Here is a 21845-nt window from a genome sequence, read left to right as displayed (position 1 = left end):
CAGGTAGATAGATCAGTGAAACAGAATTGAAGACCCAGAAATGAACCCACACATCTACGGTCACTTGATCTTTGACAAAGGAGCCAAAACCATCAAATGGAAAAAAGATAGCATTTTCAGCAAATGGTGCTGGTTCAAGTGGAGGTCAACATGTAGAAGAATGCAGTTTGATCCATGCTTATCACCCTGTACAAGTGGATCAATGACCTCCACATCAAACCAAATACACTCAAACTAATAGAAGAAAAACTAAGGCAGCATCTCGAACACATGGGCACTGGAAAAAATTTCCTGAACAAAACACCAATAGCTTATGCTCTAAGATCAAGAATCGACAAATGGGATCTCATAAAACTGCAAATCTTCTGTAAGGCAAAGGACACTGTGGTTAGGACAAAACAGCAACCAACAGATTGGGAAACATAGGAATGGATAAAGAATAAATGGTACATCTACACAATGGACTACTACTCAGCTACAAAAACAATGACTTCATGAAATTCATAGGTAAATGGAATGAACTAGAAATATCATCCTGAGTGAGGTTACCCAATCACAGAAAAACACACTTGGTATGCACTCATTGATAAGTGGATATAAGCCAAAATGTTCTAATTACACAAGATGCAATCCACAGACCACAGGAACTCAAGAAGAATTATGACCAAAATGCGGATGCACCAACTCCTTCTTAAAATGGGAAAAATAATATCCATAGGAGTGGATATGGAAGCAAAGTTCATAGCAGCGACTGAAGGAACAGCCATTCAGAGCCTACCCTACAGGTGGCTCATATATATACAGCCACCAAAACTAGATAAGATTGATGAAGCTAAAAAATGCATGATGAGAGGGACTGGATATAGATCTTTCCTGAGAGACACATCTAGAGGGTGTTCAATACAGAGGTCAATGCTGGCAGCAAACCACTGAACTGAGAACAGGACCCCCTTGGGGGGAATTAGAGGAGGGATTGAAAGAGCTGAAGGAGCTTGCAACCCCATAAGAACAACAATGCCAACCAACCAGAGCTTCCAGGGACTAAACCACTACTGAAAGTCTATACATGGACTGACCCAGAGCTCGAACTGTATATGTAGCAGAGAATAGCCTTGTTGGGGCACCAGTGAAAGGGGAAGCCCTTGGTCCTGCCCAGGTTGGACCCCCAGTGCAGGGGAATATGGGGGGCAGTAAGGGGGATGGATGTGGGGAATACCCTTATGGGGTAGGAGGAGGAGATGGGGCTTATGGACAGGAAACCAGGAAAGGGAATAACATTTGAAATGTAAGTAAAGAAATATATCTAATAAAAAAAGAAAAGAACCATACCAATTGTTTATTATTTAATTGTTTCTTTGTTTTGTTTGTTAGTGCGTGTCTGTTGTCTCTCTATCTGTATGACTGCTTGTGTGCCTCTCTGTCCATGTATCTGAAATGTTTAGAGAAAATATTGCAGGATTCCTTTCTTACCTTTACCCTTGTGGGCCCGAGAGATTGAACTTTGCTCATCAGACTCAACAGCATATGTATTAACGATGCTTGATATACCTTGTGAGACTCCATTGGAGAAAAAATGATTACCTTTTGCTTATAAATAGCTCCTTGATTAGCAGTGAAACCCCTGCCCCATGTCCATTTGCAACTCTCAGTGTTGAGATCTCTTTTCAGGCCCTATCTATGCACAATACTACAGTCTCGAATCCATATATTAATCAGACCGATGTATCTGGAGGACACTATGTCCTTGGAGTTACCCATTAACTCTGGCTCTTATAATCATTTCACTTCCTCTTCCTTATGTGATCAGTATTATACTGGTACTATAGTAAAGTTAGTGGAGAGTTTCAGAGAACAGAACACTGTTCATTGTACATGGGACTACTTTCAAGAATGGCAGTAACAAATATAATAGCATAATTGCACGTAATAGGTCTTAAAGGCTGAAAGGGAGATTTTTAATAAGTGCAATGGAAATTACTTTACATGTAAAGGGAACAATCAAAATTAAAGCCCCAAAATGTAGGTTAACACCTATTAGCCTTAGCTTTGGTCTTCTCATTTCGTCCTGGATTCTTGCTGACAGGAACCTGATATGGATGTTTCCTGAGAGGCTCTGCAAGGGCCTTACTGATACAGATGTGGGTGCATGCAGCTAACTATTGGACTGAGCACAGGGACCCCAGTGGAGGAGTTAGAGAAAGGACTGAAGGAACTGAAGAGGTTTGCAATCCCAAAGGACGAATTACAATATTGACCAATCAGATACCCCAGAGCTCCCAGGTACTAAACGCCAACCAAAGAGTATACATGGAGGGACCCATGACTCTAGCTGCATATGCAACAGAGGATGTTTTGTCTTAGGAGAAGTCCTTGGTCCTGTGAAGGCTCATTTCTCCAGTGTAGGACAATGCCAGGTTGTTGAGTGGGAGTGGGTGGGTGGCAGGGGGAGCATCTTCATAGAAGCAGGGGAAGGGGGGTGAAAGAGGAGAAACCTGGAAAGGGAATAACATTTGAAATGTGAATACATAAAATAGCCAAGAAGAAAAACGAGTAAGTCAAAAAATAGGTTGTTATGGAGATTCAAAAGAGAATGCAAAGAGTGCAGCAGAGACTGGACGGACACAACAGTGTGTAGAGCGTGGACAGCTTAAAAACAACTAATTGCTAAAAATCATTACGGCAAACTTGCTGCAGTTTCCGTTGAGTTTCATAGCACACATAGCGTGCCAACTAATGAATATTCATTACTTATGCTTGAAAACATACTCAGTTTGCAGGGTACAGGGATTACTCCACGTGAAATGCATGGTAGTTCACCCAGGCTTGCATGAGACAGCGATCCTGCCTCCTGTTCTGGTGCAGCTCCATATTCCAGCATATAAATAATGTATTATATATATATATATATATATATATATATATATATGAGGTACAAACAAAAAGATGTCTAGTTTCACGATTTTTCTAAGGCCAATTGGAGTTTTTATTGTTTAAAATGTAAAGCAGCAAACAGAAGCTATGTATACAGTATTCTTCTGTGCTAAAGACACTCTAATAATATATTTAATACCCAAATATCATCTTAATTTTATTCTTGAATCATGTTTGGTAAGATGAGATCAGCGATACAGTCTGCCATTTACCTAAATTACTTTTTGACAAGTATTTTAGGGATATTAACACTTAATTTTAAATAACTGTAAAATAGGTATATATTTTCTTATTCAAAATAATATGAATTCAAATGGATTAAAGAAGTAATCTTCTGTTTTCTGATATTATACTATCACTTTTAGGTTTTTTATTTCTTTAATTTTCTATTCATGTGGGTAGAGGGCAGTGCCTCAAAAGCTATCTACAAGCTTCTAGCCCTCTCTTGTCAAGATTTTCTTATTATCCTAAAATATTATATCACTTATATAAAAGGGATAATGACTATTTTAAGGTCCACACGCCTTATATTTTTTGTGTCAAGTATTCAGTTCTGGTGACTTAATGAAATATTACCCATAGACAATGCATACAAAAATAAGCTATTTCTAATTTCCAGTAAAACTTTCTTCATAATATGGTGGGAAGTTGAATTTGGACTTTGGATGACCATTTGTTTCACATTGCTCTAGAACAGGGGTCATACTCCCTGAGAAACATTTTGTAAATGGTTTTATTGATGTAGCTTAATTACCAAGAATCAGATGAAGGAAGGGGATAGAGGCATTAGGAAGTTCAATATCTCTTCCAGTAATTATGTCTTCAGAATAAGTAAACTCCCCAAAATTCCCATATTAGGGATGTCATCTTTTGAAATATCATTATTGAGGCACATGAAAGCAATTAAATTTTTGTGCATTGATGTATTGTGCAACTTTGCTGATAATGTTTTCTAAACTCATGCATTTATTATAGTGTTATGTTATCTTTTGATTACAGAATTAGATCATCTGCAAATACATACAATTTTACTCTTTCTTTACTATTTTTAACACTTTTAGTGTCTTCCTTCCTAATTTCTTTACATAAGGTACAGAACACAGTTTTGATTCAGTGGGCATAGTGATATTTTGTCTCATTCTAAATTTTAGAAGAAATGTTTTCAGAAATTTAGAGCTGACAATACTGTTGGCTACAGGATGTTCCTCAAGAACCATTCAAAACAGAAGCACCGTATAATCTAGATGTTCCACTCCTGACTTCTGCAGTTGATACCTCATATCCTGCCATCCAGATACTTGTATATACTTGCTTATTGCTACATTATTCAGAAGTACAAGAAAATAAAACCATCCTGAATATTATTTAACAGAAGAGTGGGTCATGACAATGGGAACTATGAACAAAATGGAATTTTCTTCAGTTGTTAGAACATATGAAATTTGTGGATAAAAGGGAAAAGTATTGTTGAGTGCAGTAACATCAGATTCACACGTTCTCTTTATATGGAGATATTTACTTCTAATACTTGAAAGTATGTTAACATGTGGCTATGTATGTGTGTATAATGTAGTGTATATGTTGAGTGTATATGCATGTGATGTGTGCACACTGCTGGGGATGAGGCAGTGAAGAGGATATCCGGTATCATTTTCTACTACTGTCTGTCTTATTCCAGGTACACAGAGTTTGTTAATTGACATGAAGTGATGCTACTAGCCAGAAATCTCCAGCAATCCTCCAATCTCAACCTACAACAGCAGAGATTGTTACACACACAGCCTTCTCCAGGGTCTCTAGAAACAGAAACTCCATCCTCACTCTATTGCAGCAAGTTCTCTTACACACTGATTTATTTCCCCAGCCCCTATATTTGGATTTCTTTTGACAATAAACATATTTCAAATTCCAGGCAATATTAAACTATATATATATATACATATATATATATAATTGTTTTTCTCATATTAAATATGTTAACAATTTTACATACTTAAAAGAAGTATTTTGGTGATAAAAAGTACTTAACCATATGCCCACAGAAACAAATTACTATGAAAAAATAAGCACGCCTCAGCCTGAACTTGTACAGGGCATTTGTTCTTTACTGGCTATTCACTAAAGCTGATAGAAAAGATTAGGGGAGAATGCAATACCTTTTATTATTTGCTCCACTTGTAAACTGCATAAAAGATGAGTACAAGAATATTAATAGATAAGACAGGATAATCAATCATTTTTCATCTCATACCAAATAAAGTTTATTACTTTGATTTCATAGTACAAACTTATAGAATTGTATCATCTCAATGGTCTTCTTGATTGAGAATAAATGCTTCATTAAATTTAAATATAGCAAACCTAATACCAATAGTAAAACCACTAAGAATAATGACAGACATTACAGCACACAGCACACATATCACTCTTTTTTATACACTCAACTTCTAGATAAAATGCAAAGTCTAATATTATAGTAGCATAATAAATGCAATGTGTTATGGGAATTACAAAAGGACATAATAAAATCAATCTGAAGAGCAATTTTGAATGCAGACACTAGATCTGTTGATGGTTTTTTAAATTAGAAATGTGTAAGAAAACAAACAAGTATAATGCACAGCTACTGGTCTTGACAATCAAGTTGATAGTGAAGAACATTGTTAAAGGAGCAGAGGACAAAGGTGGCAAAGACGTGCTTCTCTAGAGACATGCATATAGTTTGTTTTCCCAAGCAAGGACTGGAAGTTTGAGCCATTTGAAATGAGTTCTATCAAAGAGCTGTCTATTTACATAGGTGTGTCTCTTCCTCGTCTACTACTGCCTCCTCCACCAACTTCTTCATGTGTATGTGTGTGTGAGAGGGCTCTCTCTCTCCTCTGTATCTTCTCTCTCTCTCTCTCTCTCTCTCTCTCTCTCTCTCTCTCTCTGTGTGTGTGTGTGTGTGTGTGTGTGTGTGTGTGTGTGTGTGTGTGTATTGGTGGTTATTTTTTCCCCTACAGTGCAGTAGGTGAACTAAATAGGCATGCTGACTACCTCAAATCTTGCCAACGGGATCTGTTATAAAGTCTGGGGCTAGATATTTTTTGCACAACCAGTTCTCAGGTCTTAGACACAAATAGACAGTGCCCACTGAGTATTATTTTGTGGATAATATGAAAGCATTGAATATTCAGGAAACTCAGTGCCTACCTCCCAACATTTCTCTCATCTGAATTAAATTATAAACTATTTCCCTTTATTTATTATTGAATAACATTTTGAAGCATCAATGTCAAACACCAGATTTACATAAATTTTCTTTTAAACTCACCTTTGGTATTTAATATTTTCCTGAAATCCATGGGTCAGTCCTTCTGGAAAGACTTGACCTCTCTGCTGTCATGAGAAGCCATTCTGTAAGCTTGGCCATCAGAATTCTTTAAAACTCCATTAGCTTTCTCCTCAAACTTCTCTCCCTTACCCACTACCTAGATAACATCATACTTATTCACTGTTTTTGTATTATATTTGCCCATGTAAACCAGAAATCTGTTTTGTATATAAGATCTTGAGAATATAAATTTTCAAATAATATATTTTATATCAATTTTTGTCCAGTGATAATTCTTAAATTATAATAATATTTTGAATTAATTAGTTTTTCTCATGTTTTAACTTTATCATCTCTTGCTAGTCTTTATATTACTATTTTCCATTTAATAACTCATTTTCTTTTTTGTAGGTGTATATGTATTAGTCTACCATTAGAGAGCCTTCAATGTGTACAATTTAAATTGACCTGGACTGGAAGGAGAAATTTCAAAAATTATAAGGAGTAATTTACAGAACTGACAGGAAGAACAGGTTTAAAATAAAATATATAAAAAGTTTCTCTGGAGATTGACAACAATTGACAATTCAACAGTTTTATGTCAGTAGATATACCACAATGAATAAGATTCACATATTTTCACCCATATTTAAAATTTCCATTGCAAATTCATATTACAAGGTAAGCATGTGACTAGCCTAAGGTGGATGACAGACAAGTTTTATTATTTTTGTTTGTCAAAAGAAAGTAAGAGAATTAACACCATGTCTGACAAATTCCATTGGAAAAGACAATCATGTAAAAACCACACTAAGGCATAATTCCAAGTGAATCTGTAACATATTAAAGCTCAAAATATGAAAGCTTCATCTACAGTCTGAAAATTTTGTCTGCAATTTTGTGCATGCAATAATTTGATTAAATTCATAAGATAACTAACGTTGGGCTATTATCACAAATCTTGGCACAAATACAAATTTTTCCAACAAATCTTACCTTACCAATCTGACTATTGTACATTTCTTGAGGGTTGAATATTTTTACAAATAAAAATGATCCCAGCTTGCATTTAACATCTTATCTGTATACTTATTTGATTGGAGTTTAAAAAGCATTACTGTTCCTACAGATTTATCTGCCATACTATTAATGGTGTTTCTGGTGGCTCTGATAACAAATAGAACTGACATAGAGTCCCCAAATGAGCATATGGATTCTTTTTTTGTTATCATGAAAGTAAATGAATTGAGGACAACGAATACAGTATTAAAGAACTGCAGACAAGAAAAAAATGAGATAGAGAACCTCTGAGTTTCAGGAAATAAATTAATTTTCTCCAAAAATTAATAGAAGAGTACCTGTTGGTGGCAAAACCAGGGCAAGATGTATAAGAAGGTAGCAAGAATAAAAGTAGCTTATTTATGATCTTGAAAGTAAGCTTTAGATAGTGATTGTTGAGGCAGAGAGATAGATAGAAAGATAGAGAGAGAGAGAGAGAGAGAGAGAGAGAGAGAGAGAGAAGAATTACACTGTCCATCACTTGCTAACTAGTTACCTGGGAAATGTCAGTATTAGAATGAACTGTATATAGTCAGGTCTTATTAGGAAATTGAGAGTTTTAGATTTGTAGTACTTCAGGATGTAACAGTGGATATGTTTAAATATTTATATAAGATACTGTCATCAAAGGAAAAATTTCTCACAGGGAATAAAATTGATGATTGAAGGAGAACAGGAAAAATCAAGGTCATCAACTGTGTATGGAAAGGGTATCTTTTAATTGGAAGGACAATAAGTAGAAAATGTATACAAGTACTACTGGAGGTTTTGGAACTAGGAATATGAATATAGTCTTTGCCTATATGAGAAGGAAAGATATTTTTGGTATTAAAGTCCCAATGACATAGATATGAGTGATAAGGAGAGTTCCATCAGCCCTATAGAAATAAGGAAGTAGAAGATGTCAAAAAGACAAAAATGCCTGGTAGGAATGAATACAGAGTTTATCAGGATTGAAATTCAATAATTTATTCCCTTCTTAAGGAAAGGACAGAAAACTATAGAATCATAAATAAGCCCAAAGCCTCAGGACAGAGCTGTATGTATGAGGGATTTTATGCTTGACCCTTTGCTTCTTGGCAAACTTGTTGCAATTCTGGTGTTGATTGGGAAGGGATATGCTGGCTTTTATCATGATAACTATATATTATTACAACTTTTACCTAGAAGTATAGATGGGAAGGAGGTATAGGGAAATGATCTAGTCTATTTCAAGGCTTGTGTATTCCTAGAAAGTCTCAAGCTTATTTGTGCACTGCCTTCACCATTTTACACACCTACCAATGTCCTTAGTAACATTTACTTTATTTCTTGAAAAGAGCCTTAAAGTTAGAGTAAAATGGAATCTCAGTGTACTTTTGATTTGTACTTCTGTGAATGCACTGAACATTTACACATATTTATTGGACATTTCGTGGGGTACTGATACAAGCAAAATGTCATATTTGGATTATAAAAAAGTATCATAACTAAGGCTCATTTTGCTTGCTAGTCTGTCAACTTGAGCTAGCATTATCTGAAAGGATACTGAGAAAATGCCTACAAAGGATCAGGGTGGGGTTTCTGCCTGCACACAGAGCTGAATTGAACCAGTCACACAGCTCCCTATACCCAAATCCTCTGGGGGAGAGAGTTAGACACTCAGAAGGGTGGACACTTCTGAGAACTCAAGAGTAGACATCTACTTTCTGCCCACATTCCTGACTCAAGTGAAATCACCTGGTAACATCTGTGCCCCCTGGGCCCAAGGATCTAGGAGTAGTCATGGACAGGACACTTGGGTTTCAGCCTGGGACAAGAACTGAAAGCGGGTCTCCAGGAACTCCTTCACACCTGAGAGCAGATTTTTCTGCTTCAAGTGAAGTGCCTGGTAGACTCAGGACACACAAAGGCATCCAGTTTCTGGCTGTGCCTAGAACTGAACTGAACTGATTCCTTAGCTCCAAGCACCCAAATCTCGTTGGGGAGAGAGCTGAACTCCCAGAAGTATGGAGAATCCTGGGAAAGCAAGACAGACTACCATTTCTGTTCACTTCTGCCCACCTCTGCACACACCCCTGGCCCAAGAGGAAACTGCATGGTACCTCTGGATATAGTATATAGGAGAAGTGAGCAGCAATAACCTGCTGGTTTGTGCCTGTGCCTGGAAATGAACAGAACCAGTCACACAGTTCTTTGTGCACAAATCATGTGGCAGAGAGAACTGGACCCTCAGAAGGGCAGACACTCCTGAGAACTCAGAGGAGACATCCCCTTTCTGCCCACATTTCTGACTCAAAAGGAAATTGACTATTGCCCTTTGTGCCCCTTGGGCACAGGGACCTAGGAACAGTCAGGGGCAGGAACTTTCAGGTTTCTGACAGTGCCAAGAGCTAAAAGCCAGTCCCAGGAGCATCTACACACCTGAGAGCAGAGCTCTCTGTTCCCAGATATGTTTTCTTTTAAAAGAAAACAGGTCAAAGGAGCACTAAAATACGCGACTACAGGATGATCAAGCCACTAGCAGAAACAGCAAAACAAGCTAACATCAGAGACTACCTGATGGCAAGAGGCAAGCTCCGGAACCTAAGCATCAGAAACAAAGACTACTTGGAATCATCAGAGCCCAGTTCTCCCACCAAAGCAAATATAGGATATCCAAATGCACCAGAAAAGCATGATTTAGATTTAACATCACATTTAATCATGATGGTAAAGGAATTTAAGAAGGACATAAATAACTCCCTTAAAGAAATACAAGACAACACAAGTAAACAAGTAAAAGTTCTTAAAGAAGAACACAAAAATCCCTTAAGGAAGTACAGAAAAAAATAACAACCAAACAGGTGGAGAAATTGAACAAAACTCTCCAGGATTTATAAAAGGAAATAGAAACAATAAAAAAGCAGAAAGGGAGACAACCCTGGAGATAGAAAACCTAGGGAAGAAATCAGGAGTCATATATGCAAGCATCACCAACAGAATATAAGAGATAGAAGAGAGAATCTCAGGGGCAGAAGATAGCATAGAAAACATTGACACAACTGTCAAAGATAATGTAAAAGGCAAAAACCTCCTAGCCCAAAGCATCCAGTAAATCCAGGATAGAATGAGAAGATCAAACCTAAGGATAATAGATATAGAAGAAAATGAAGACTCCCAAATTAAAGGGCAATAAATATCTTCAACAAAATTATAGCACAAAACTTCCCTAATCTAAAAAAAGAAATGCCCATAAACATACAAGCAGCATACAGAACTCCAAATGGACTGGACCAGAAGAGAAATTCTTCCTGTCACATAATAGTCCAAACACCAAATGCACAAAACAAAGACAGAACATTAAAAATAATAAGGGAAAATGGTCAAGTAACATATGAAGGCAGACATATAAGAATTATACCAGACTTCTCACCAGGGATCACCAGAAGATACTGGGCAGATGTCATAAAGACCCTACAATAACACAAATGCCAGGCCATACTACTATATCCAGCAAAACTCTCAATTAACATAGAGGGAGAAACCAAGATATTCAATGACAAAACCAACTTTACACAATATCTTTTTACATATCCAGCCCTACAAAGGATAATAGATGGAAAACTCCAACACAAGGAGGAAAACTATACCCTAGAAAAAGCAAGAAAGTAATCTTGCAACAAAACCAAAAGAAGAGAGACACACAAACATAATTCCAACTGTAAAAACGAAAATGACAGGAAACAACAATTGCTATTCCTTAGTATCTCTTAACATCAATGGACTCAATTCCCCCAACTAAAAGAAATAGACTAACAAACTGGATATTTAAAGAGGACCCAGCATTTTGCTACATGCAGGAAACACACCTCAGAGATAAAGACAGACACTACATGATAATAAAAGGCTGAAAAACAGTTTTCTAAGCAAATGGTCCGAAGTAAAGAGCTAGTTTACCAATTCTAATATTGAATAAAATTGACTTCCAACTGAAAGTCATTAAAAAAATTAGGAAGGACACTTCTTATTCATCAAAGGAAAAACCCATTGAGATGAACTCTCAAACCTAAATATCTATGCTCCAAATGCAAGGGCACCTATATTCATAAAAGAAACCTTACTAAAGCTCAAATCATACAATGTACCTCACACATTAATAGTAGGAGATTTCAAAACCCTACCCTCATTTATGGACAGATTATGGAATGAGAAATAAGAGAAACTGAAAGAAGTTATGAACCAAAGAGACTTAACATATATTAATAGAACATTTCATCCTAAAACAAAAGGATATACCTCCTTCTCAGTACCTCATGGTACCTTGTCCAAAATTGACCATATAATTGGCCACAAAAGAGGCCTCATCAGATACAAGAAAATAGAAATAATCCCATGCATGCTATCAGATCACAACAGACTAAGGCTGGTCTTCAATAACAATAAAACCAAAAGAAAGCCCAAATATACATGGAAGTTGAACAACACTCTACTCTATGATAACTCGGTCAAGAAAGAAAGAAAGAAATTATAGACTTCTTACAATTTAATGAAAATGAGGATACAATATACCCAAACTTATGGGAAACAATGAAAGCAATGTAAACAGGAAAACTGATAGTGCTGAGTGCCTCCAAAAGGAACCAGGAAAGAGCATACATTAGCAGCTTGAAAGCACACCTAAAAGTCCTAGAATAAAATGGACCAAATACAAAAAGAGGAGAAGGCGGCAGGAAATATTCAAACTCAGGGCTGAAATCAACCGAGTAGAAACAGAAAGAACAATACAACGAATCAATAAAACCAGGACTCGGTTCTTTGAGGAAAATCAGCAAGATAGATAAACCCTTAGGTAAACTAACTAGAGGACATATGAAGTGTATTTAAGTGAACAAAAATCAGACATGAAAAGGAAGACATAACAACAGAATCTGAGTAAATTCAAAAAATTATCAGATTCTACTATGGACAATTTTGTAGACAAATACCAGATACCAAAGTTAAATCAGGAACAGATAAACCTAAACAACCCCATAACTCCTAAAGAAATAGAAGCAGTTCTTAAAGGTCTTCCAACCCTAAAGAGCCTACGGCCAGATGAGTTTAGGACAGAATTCTATCAGACCTTCATAGAAGACCTCATGTCAATACTCACCAAACTATTCCACAAATTAGAAACAGAGCACTACCAAATTCCTTCTATGAAGCCAAAATAATGCTTATACCTAAGCCACACAAAGACCCAAATAAGAAAGAGAACTTCAGACCAATTTATCTTATGAATATTGACACAACAATACTCAACAAAATTCTTGCAAACCAAATCCAAAACACATCAAAATGATCAACCATCATGATCAATTAGGCTTCATCCCAGGGATGCAGGGATGGTTCAATATAAGGAAAGCCATCAATGTAATCCACTAAATAAACAAATTCAAAGAAAAAAACATAATCATTTGATTAGATGCTGAGAAAGCATTTGACAAAATTCAATACCCCTTCATGATAAAAGTCCTAGAATGATAAGGAATTCAAGGCCCATACTTAACCATAGTAAAAGCAATATAAAGCCAACCAGTAGCTAACGCAAAACTTCAAGTAGGAAACTAGGGAATAGGCAAGGCTGCCCACTCTCTCCCTACTTATACAATATAGTACTCGTAATCCTAGCCAGAGCAATCAGACAACCAAAGGAGTTTCTAGTATACAAATTGGAAAGGAAGAAGTCAAAATATCACTATTTGCAAATGATATAATAGTATATTTAAGTGACTATAAAAGTTCCACCAGAAAGGGTTGGGGATTTAGCTCAGTGGTAGAGCGCTTGCCTAGCAAGTGCAAGGCCCTGGGTTCGATCCCCAGCTCCGAAAAAAAAAGTTCCACCAGAGAACTACTAAGCCTAATAAACAGGTTCAGGAAAGTGGGTATGTATACAGCAAACTCAAACAAATCAGTAGCCTTCCTCTACTCAAAGGATAAACAGGCTGGGAAATGATACTCTTCACAATAGTCCCAAGTAATATGAAATACTTCGGAATGTCTTTAACCAATGAAGTGAAACATCTGTATGACAAGAACTTCAAGTCTCTGAAGAAAGAAATTGAAGATCTCAGAAGATGGGAAGACCTCCCATGCTCATGGATTGGCAGGTTAAATATAGTAAAAAGGTCATTTTGCCAAAAGCAGTCTACAGATTCATTGCAATCCCCATCAAAATTCCGAAACAATTCTTCACAAAGTTAAAAAGAGCAATTTGTAAATTCATTTGGAATAGCAAAAAAACCCAAGATAAGGAAAATTATACTCAACAATAAAAGAACTTCTGGAGGAATCACCATCACTGATCTCAAGCAGTATTACAGAACAATAGTGATAAAAACTGTATGTTAGTGGAATATAATTGAAGACCAAGAAATGAACCCATACAAATAAGGATGGTTTGACAAAGGAGCTAATACCATCCAATAGAAGAAAGATAGCATTTTCAACAAATGGTGCTGGATCTTTTGGAGGTCAGCATGTATAAGAATGCACATCAATCCATTCTTATTTCCTTGTACAAAGCTCATGTCCAAGAGGCTTTTGAATCATCACATAAAACCAGAAACATTCAAACTCATAGAATAAAAAGTGTGAAAGAGTCTCAATCACATGGGCACTGGGGAAAATTTCCTGAACAAAACACCAATGGATTATGTTGTAAGCTCAAGAATCGACAAATCAGACCTCATAAAACTGCAAAGTTTCTGTAAGGCAAAGGACACTGTCATTAGGACAAAATGGCAATAAACAAATTGGGAAAAGATCTTTACCAATCCTACATCTGATAGAGGACTAATATCAAAAATATATAAAGAACTCAAGAAGTTAGACTCCAGAGAGCCAAATAACCCTATTAAAAATGGGGTACAGAGCTAAACAAAGAATTTTCAGCTGAGGAATATCCAATGACTAAGAAGTACTGAAAGAAATGCTCAATCTCCTTAGTCATCAGGTAAATGCAAATCAAAAGAACCATGAGATTCAACATCATATCAATATGACTGGCTAAGATAAGAAACTCAGATGACAACAGATGTTGGCAAGGATGTGGATAAAGAGGAGCACTCCTCCATTGTTGGTGGAATTACAAACTGGTACAACCACTGTGGACATCAGTCTGGAGGTTCTTCAAAAATTGGCCATTCCATTACCTGAGGGCCTGCCCTAAACTCTCCTGGACATATACCCAAAAGGTGCTCCAACATACATGAAAGACATGCTCCACTATGTTCATAGCAGCCTTATTTGTAATAGAAGCTGGGAAGAACCCAGATGCCCTTCAACATAGGAATGGATAAAGAATAAATGGTACATCTACACAATGGAGTACTACTTAGCTATCAAAAACAGTGACTTTATGAAACTTATAGACAAATGGAATGAACTAGAAAATATCATCCTGAGTGAGGTAACCCAATCACAGAAAAACACAGATGGTATGCACACACTGATATGTGGATATTAGCCTAAAAGTTCGAATTACCCAAGATACAATCCACTGACCACATGAAGCTCAAGAAGAAAGATGACCCTTCTTCACCCCTTCTTAAAAGGGGGAACAAAAATATTCACAGGAGGGGATATGGAGGCAAAGTTTGGAGCAGAGATTGAAGGAATGACCATTCAGAGCCCGCCAGGTGCCATATATATATACCAAAACTAGATATGATTGATGAAGCTATGAAGTGCATGCTGACAGGAACTGGATATGGATGTCTCCTGAAAGACACAGGCAGAGCTTGTCAAATACAGAGGTGATTTTTAGCAGCAAACTATTGAACTGAGAACAGGACCCCCTTTTGGAGGAATTAGAGAAAGGATTGAAAGAGCTGAAGGTGCTTGCATCCCCATAATAACAACAATGCCAAACATCTAGAGCTTCCAGGTATTAAACCACTACCGAAAGACTATACATGGACTGACCTATGGCTCCAGCTGCATATGTAGCAGAGGATGGACTTGTTGGGTACCAATGGAAAGAGAAGCCTTTTGTCCTGCCAAGGTTTGACACCCAGTATATGGGAATGTTGGGAGAGAGTGCGTGTAGAGGGATAGTTGGAGAGGGGAACACCCTTATAGAAGAATGGGAGTAGGGTGGGTCAGGGGACTCCGATTCAGGAAACCAGGAAAGGGAATAACGTTTGAAATGTAAATAAAAAATATCCATTAAAAGGAAAAAAAGAAAAAAGAGATCAGTCTCTAAGGCATTTTCTTTATTCCTTTTTTTGATTCATTACTTAATATTTCATAAGACATAAAATGTTGGATACTATTTTAATATTTAAGTGCTATTTCATTTATCGAAGGACTTCTTAAACTTCTTGTAAGTCACATCTTCAGCTCAATCAACATTTTTTTTGGATATTTTCTTTATTCCTATTCTATCTTCACTCCCCCTGCTTCTATGGGGGTGCTCCCCTACCCACCCATTCCCAACTCCCAGCCCTGTCATAGCCCTACACTGGGACATCAAGCCTTCCCAGGACCTAGGTCCTCTCCTCCCAGTGATGTCGACAAGATCATCTGCTGCTGTACATGCAGCTGGAGCTATGGGTCCCATGATGCAAACTCTGGTTGTTGGTTCAGTCCCGTGAGCTCTGGGGGGTTCTAGTTAGTTGGTATTTTTGTCTTCCTATGGGGTTGTAAACTCCTTCATCTCCTTCAGTGAGTGATACCATCCCTGGACTGTAGTACTAGGATCATTATGAAAGCAGGCTGTGCAAGCAATAAAGAGCAATCCAGTAAGCAGCACCCATCCATGTCCTCTACATAAGCTCCTGCCTCCTGGTTCCTACACTGTGCGAGTTCCTGTCCTGGCTTCCTTCAATGAGGAATGGCTAGGTGGAGGTGGAAAGCAAACCCTTTACTCTCCAATTTGCTTCTAAGTTATGGCTTTTGTTGCAGCAATAGGAATCTCAAGACAGCTCTGTTTCATAAGTTTCACATATTTTAACTAAAAGCAAGAACAACTGAAAACAAACTGAAACAAGAAGATGCTAGCTTTGTTATGCAAATAATAAATTTGAAGTAAAATGTGAAAGTCAGGAAGTAAAAGATTTCAAAAAAACATTAATAAAAGAATAAGAGTACTTATGTAAAATTATAACAAGTATTTTAATTGGTTAACTTTAGTATGTTTTGAAGCAGTTTAATGTTTACAACAAATAAAATACTTTTTCCAGCATACTCTACTTACTAATGGTCATTCAAAGTTTCAGGTTTCTAGGATCTTAGTGTTGTGCCACCTGTGGGATCACAAATTTATGACACACACTCATTGTTACACTGGAGAGATATTTGTGCCATGAATATTATTGACACCCTGGTCTTTTTTCCCCTCCTGTCTTCAGTTTTTCCTCTTCTAGGAGATCATGTGGAACCAGACAACATATAGCTGTTTCAGTCTGGTTGATTTCACTTGTCTTTGGGGTCTTTTCATGCTTCTCAATGACTGATAATCTCCTTTTTCCTCACTTCAATCCACATTCACTATTGTCAGTGCAGTTTATTTGCCTGCTATCTTTCTGAAGGGCATGTAGCTTATTTGTGAATTTCCACATGTAAGTCACCCTCTGTCGGCAGCTGTGCCCAGGTTTATGTGCAAACAATTGTTTCCACTATCTTTATGTAAATGGGGCCATTTTTGTTTTATGAAAGTACCAGAGTGTAACCTGAATTGTCTGTAGCATTACGTATCAGCCAGTATAACTAATGAGAGTTCCAGCCCCTCCTGATTGTCACCAGCAGTAGGTGATTTCACGTTCTGTACTTCAGCCACTCTAACAAACCATCTTACTGTTCTCTTTGCATTTTGTTGATTATGCATGGCAGAAGGCGTGAATGTCTATGACTATTTTTCTCATATAATCTTCCTTTTACACCATGGGTCAGGATAGTTTTCTCATCTTCAAATCAGGGCATTGGTTTTCTTATTGCTAAAGTTTTAGATATTCATAACATACCAGCAAAATTATGTCTGATTAGACACATAATGAATTCTTCAGATGCCCAGGGCAAAAGGACATTTTATTCTTTTCCAAATAAAAAAATAATAATAATGCCTTATTTAAATAATCAGATATTGAACATAAATATTTTATAGAATTCATCTGCCTAGAGTCATAGAACAAATTAAATTTATCCAATAAATTCTAGATGAACTTCAAAATGATGCAAAATAAATATGCATGTAATGTCAAGGCTGTATTAATTGCATTCAATACAGACAGCATTATTTACAAGAAACACAAAAGATGTTTTAATTAAAGTCCTTATTAAGGTAATTTTAAATAACATGAAATGTCAACGAATGGTAAGGAAAGATACTCTGTAACTTTCAATTCACAGTGTCATTTTGTGACATGAAAACTCTCACAGGCATCTAAATATTATTCAGCTTTTTCATTTTATTTGTTTTTGTGTGTACGTTCATTAAGTTCTGTATAATTTGTTTTCTTTTTTGAACCATGTCTTTTTTGAACTAAGACATAGATTCAATTTTTTATACACCAGGTATTTTTTAAGTAAAATTACATGAAATATTTAAGAAAGTATATATAATATATACATATTTTAAATAACTTTTTTCTCCAGTGACATTATAAAATGATCCTGTCATACCCTGAAGATTTGTATTTTTCAAAACTTAAACACTAGAGACAGCTGAGGTGCTGTAATACTTGACATCTTTATTTTAGTTCATTCAGGGAAATGTAACCATCAACTAGCCCACTGCTTGTTAATGAGAACAATTTCTAACAAACATGAAGTCATGGGTCAGAAACAAGTTAAGTGGTTTAGATCATGTACTCAATTGATTTCCGGTTATAAACATTCCTAGATTTCTTTCTGCTTACCTGAAAAAGAAAAAGGAAAAAGAAAAAAAAAGGCAAAACCATCTGTAATGTTTTCTGAGAAAGTATTTTCTATGGAAAGAGACTGTCATTTAGAAATATCCAGGTAAAGTGATTGTTGTAACACAGCTAACTAAGTTACACTGTTTACAGTGTATCTTAAGTATGGTTAGTGGCTTGAAAGTCAATGTTCCTCATATGCTGTAATATTTGAACACATGACCTACTCTTGAAGGGACTGTTTGCAAAGGTTTTAAAAAATGTGGAAAATGTGGTCTAAGGTGGAGGAATTCCATAACAGAGGCGTGACTGGGTTTACGAACTTAAAACTGCATCTTAACTCAAGTCTGCTAGCTCTGCTGTTTTGTGTCTGAAGAAAGGAGCTCTTTGCTTCCTGTTTATGCCGTCATGTTTGTTCCTTGCAGCCTATTATGACAGTCTCTTATTTATTCTTCTGGATGCAAAAGGCAAAAAAAAAAAAAAACTCTCTTCTAAAAGAACTTTTGGTTACAGAGTTTTATCAAAACAATAGAAAAGTAACTAATATAAGTTTGATTCCAGAAGGTTAACTACTGACATGGAGAACCTGTTCATGCCAGGCTTTTGTTTCTTTGTTTGTTTGGATTGGTTTGGTTTGATTATTTCTTTGAGCAGCGTGAAAGGCTTCAGAAACAAGGACTGGAAGCAGTTCAATGTCGTAAGTAGATTTATGGGATGTTCTCCTAAGAACCTGGCGGATGCCCTGTGAACAGTGTAATCTGAACTATACCTGTCAAACTCAAAAGGTTTCAAACACAATTAAGGGTTTTAAGAGGAAGTGAACTAGAGACTATTCTTGTAATACTTCCATCTGCCCATCTGACGAATCCGACTATTTTCTGTCTATGTCCCGAGGCTCTTCTTGAGGCTAAATTTTAAAAGATTGAGCTAATTTGTTTGACAGAGTAAGTTTCAAAAGTGCCTAATGTTGACTGTGTTGCATATTTACTGATAACACAAATATAGGTCTACACTGAAAAAGAGCAAATGAGGCAAAAGAAATATACATTTTTGTGAGACATAGAGCACTAGGAAGCTAAGGAATGTGCTTGGTAAGAAGCTATAATCTTTAAGAAGATCGATCTGCCTTAGAATTAAAGAAAGAGTGTCTTAGGGCAGGACTCCACCCAGCTAAGCTTCCAACTTGGAAGAAAGAGCCTTGAGGATTATTAGTCTCCAAAACCAAAACAACAACAACAACAACAACAACAACAAAACAAACAAACAAAAGCTGGCACCAATGTGGTTCAAGGGGCCAGAGTCTTTCTGAAACTTTCAGCCAAGCTTACAAGTGTCACTCATGTGCTGCCAGCTTTAGAAAAATGATATAGTAAAGGGAAAACTTCAATGGTGATTTCTCTGTGGTTTCAGGGAGTTCCTTAGGCTGGACAATTTGTAACCGAAATCCCTATCTTGGAAGGAATCCCCAAGAGAGCATGATATTTAGTAAGACCACTGTTTGAAGATGTAAAAATAAATAATAGATAGATAGATAGATAGATAGATAGATAGATAGATAGATACTTGTGTTGTAGTGGAGACCAAGATATTGAGATTTCCAGAGCTTTGAGGAATTTATCAGAGAGAATTATAGACAAGGAGGGGAACCAGCCCAAACCAGAGATGGATACTGCAAGCAACATAGTTGCAAGGAATGTTCCATCTAAACTTTTTGACACACACAACTGCTCTACCAGATTTTGTGTATGTGTTGATTGGTTTAGCCTTTCAGTGGTACAGCATTTCCTCCTTTTCCCTTGACCATCCCGTTTGGAATGGTGATGTACATTCTGTGCCAGAATATTTATAGGATGCTTGCAATTTGGTTTTAGGCTTTATAAGGGGAGATGGGTAAGAGATATCACTGAATCCCAAATGACACCTCTAATTTCAAACCAGTATTGAAACTGTGAATCAATATGGGGATTATTCAATTGAGTTCAATTAAGTACACTTTGCATGATGAGGCAATGTGTTTTTTGGAAAACATGGAGTAGAATGTTGTGGTATGAATAAGAATATGTCTCCCGTAGATTCTCTTATTTGAATGCTAGGTCCCCAGTTGGTAGTGTTACTTGGGGAAGTTAAGGACATAGGACTCTGTTGTTGAAGGAAGTATGTCAATAGGGTAGGCTTTCAGAGCTTAAAGCTTTGCCCGACTTCCAGTTTGTTCTCTTTGCTTTATACTTCTTTGAAAATGTTGGCTCTCAGCTTCTTGTTCCTGCTACCGTGATCCCTCCTTGCTGTTATGCTTCCCATCCAAAATAAACTTTTATTCCTCTGCCCTCTCCACGTGGCTTTTAGTCAGGATATTTTATTATAGTAACAAAAAGTAGCTGAAACTACATATGCATAACTATAACATGTTTAGATAAAGAAAATATTACGGGGCTATGAACATTGAGGTTTCAAAAGCCCTTGTCATTCTCAGAAAACCCTGCCACCCCAACTTGCTCACTCTTACTCTGTCTCATTCCTTCCAAACTGTAGATAATGATGCTCCCTGAAATTCTGCTCCCATGTTCCTTGTCATAACAGTCATGGACTTTAACCCTCGGAAACTGTGAAATCCCATGAAACACTTTTTTCTATGAGTTGCCTTAGCCCTGGTTTCTTTTCACAGGAGTGAAAGCATAATTAAGACATCTGGACATATCTAAGGGTGGCCCTAACGTTGTGGCTACAAATTACTCTGATAGCTCTCACAATACAGAAAATGTATATGTTTGTGAATAAGTCCACTGTGCATATGCATACGTGTACAAATGTGATAACTGTTATAAAGTAGCAGTATATCTAAATTCTTTTTAAAACTGATAATACTTTAAAAGATGCCTTGAATTGAAGCAATTAGAAGGTAAATTTTGATCAAAACGAGAGAAAATCAGCCAATAATTTATTCTCAACCTACAGAATAAATATTCTGTTGATATTCATGGAGAAACAAGGGAGAATATATGACCCACTTAGGAAACAGACAAACATGAAATCAAAATCAATAACTATGAGCAGATGAAATAGATATAAATTGATGATAAATGGCCTTAACTATGACACTCCACTACTCGGACATCCAGTTTTTTACCTGGACTGCTACACTTGTCATCTGACTGGGATTCCTGTTGAAATTCTATGTTCTCCATTAATATCCATAAGTGGTTGTATCGCAGGAATTGTCTTCTGTTGCCTTACACATACTCTATATATAAAATTCAGGAACATAGTCTTTTTAACCACCAAACACTTAAAAACTACTGCCTCAAATTATTGGTCAAGGGATTGTGTAAAATTATAATCATTTGACTACTGAATACATAACATGAGCCATCATTTTGAGTATATATGCATCTTCATAAATAACAACACATATAAACAAAAATTTGTTCATATTGTGCAAAATTAATATAAAATTGAAGTTAGAGATAGATTAGCAGATTTTCTGATCTCCACACATGTATGCTGGAAAGCATGTGCTACTGACACTACACACAACACACACACACACACACATACACACACACACAAACATGTTTGTATGTATGTATATATGTATGTAGGCATGCATGCAAATACAATGCAGGAACAGACACATAGAAACATACACAGATACACATGCGCACATGTCTACAAATACATTCAAGTGTACA

This window comes from Rattus norvegicus, chromosome 7, assembly GCF_036323735.1.
Source record: "Rattus norvegicus strain BN/NHsdMcwi chromosome 7, GRCr8, whole genome shotgun sequence".
NCBI lineage: Eukaryota > Metazoa > Chordata > Mammalia > Rodentia > Muridae > Rattus > Rattus norvegicus.
Note: the sequence above shows the minus strand (reverse complement) of the source record.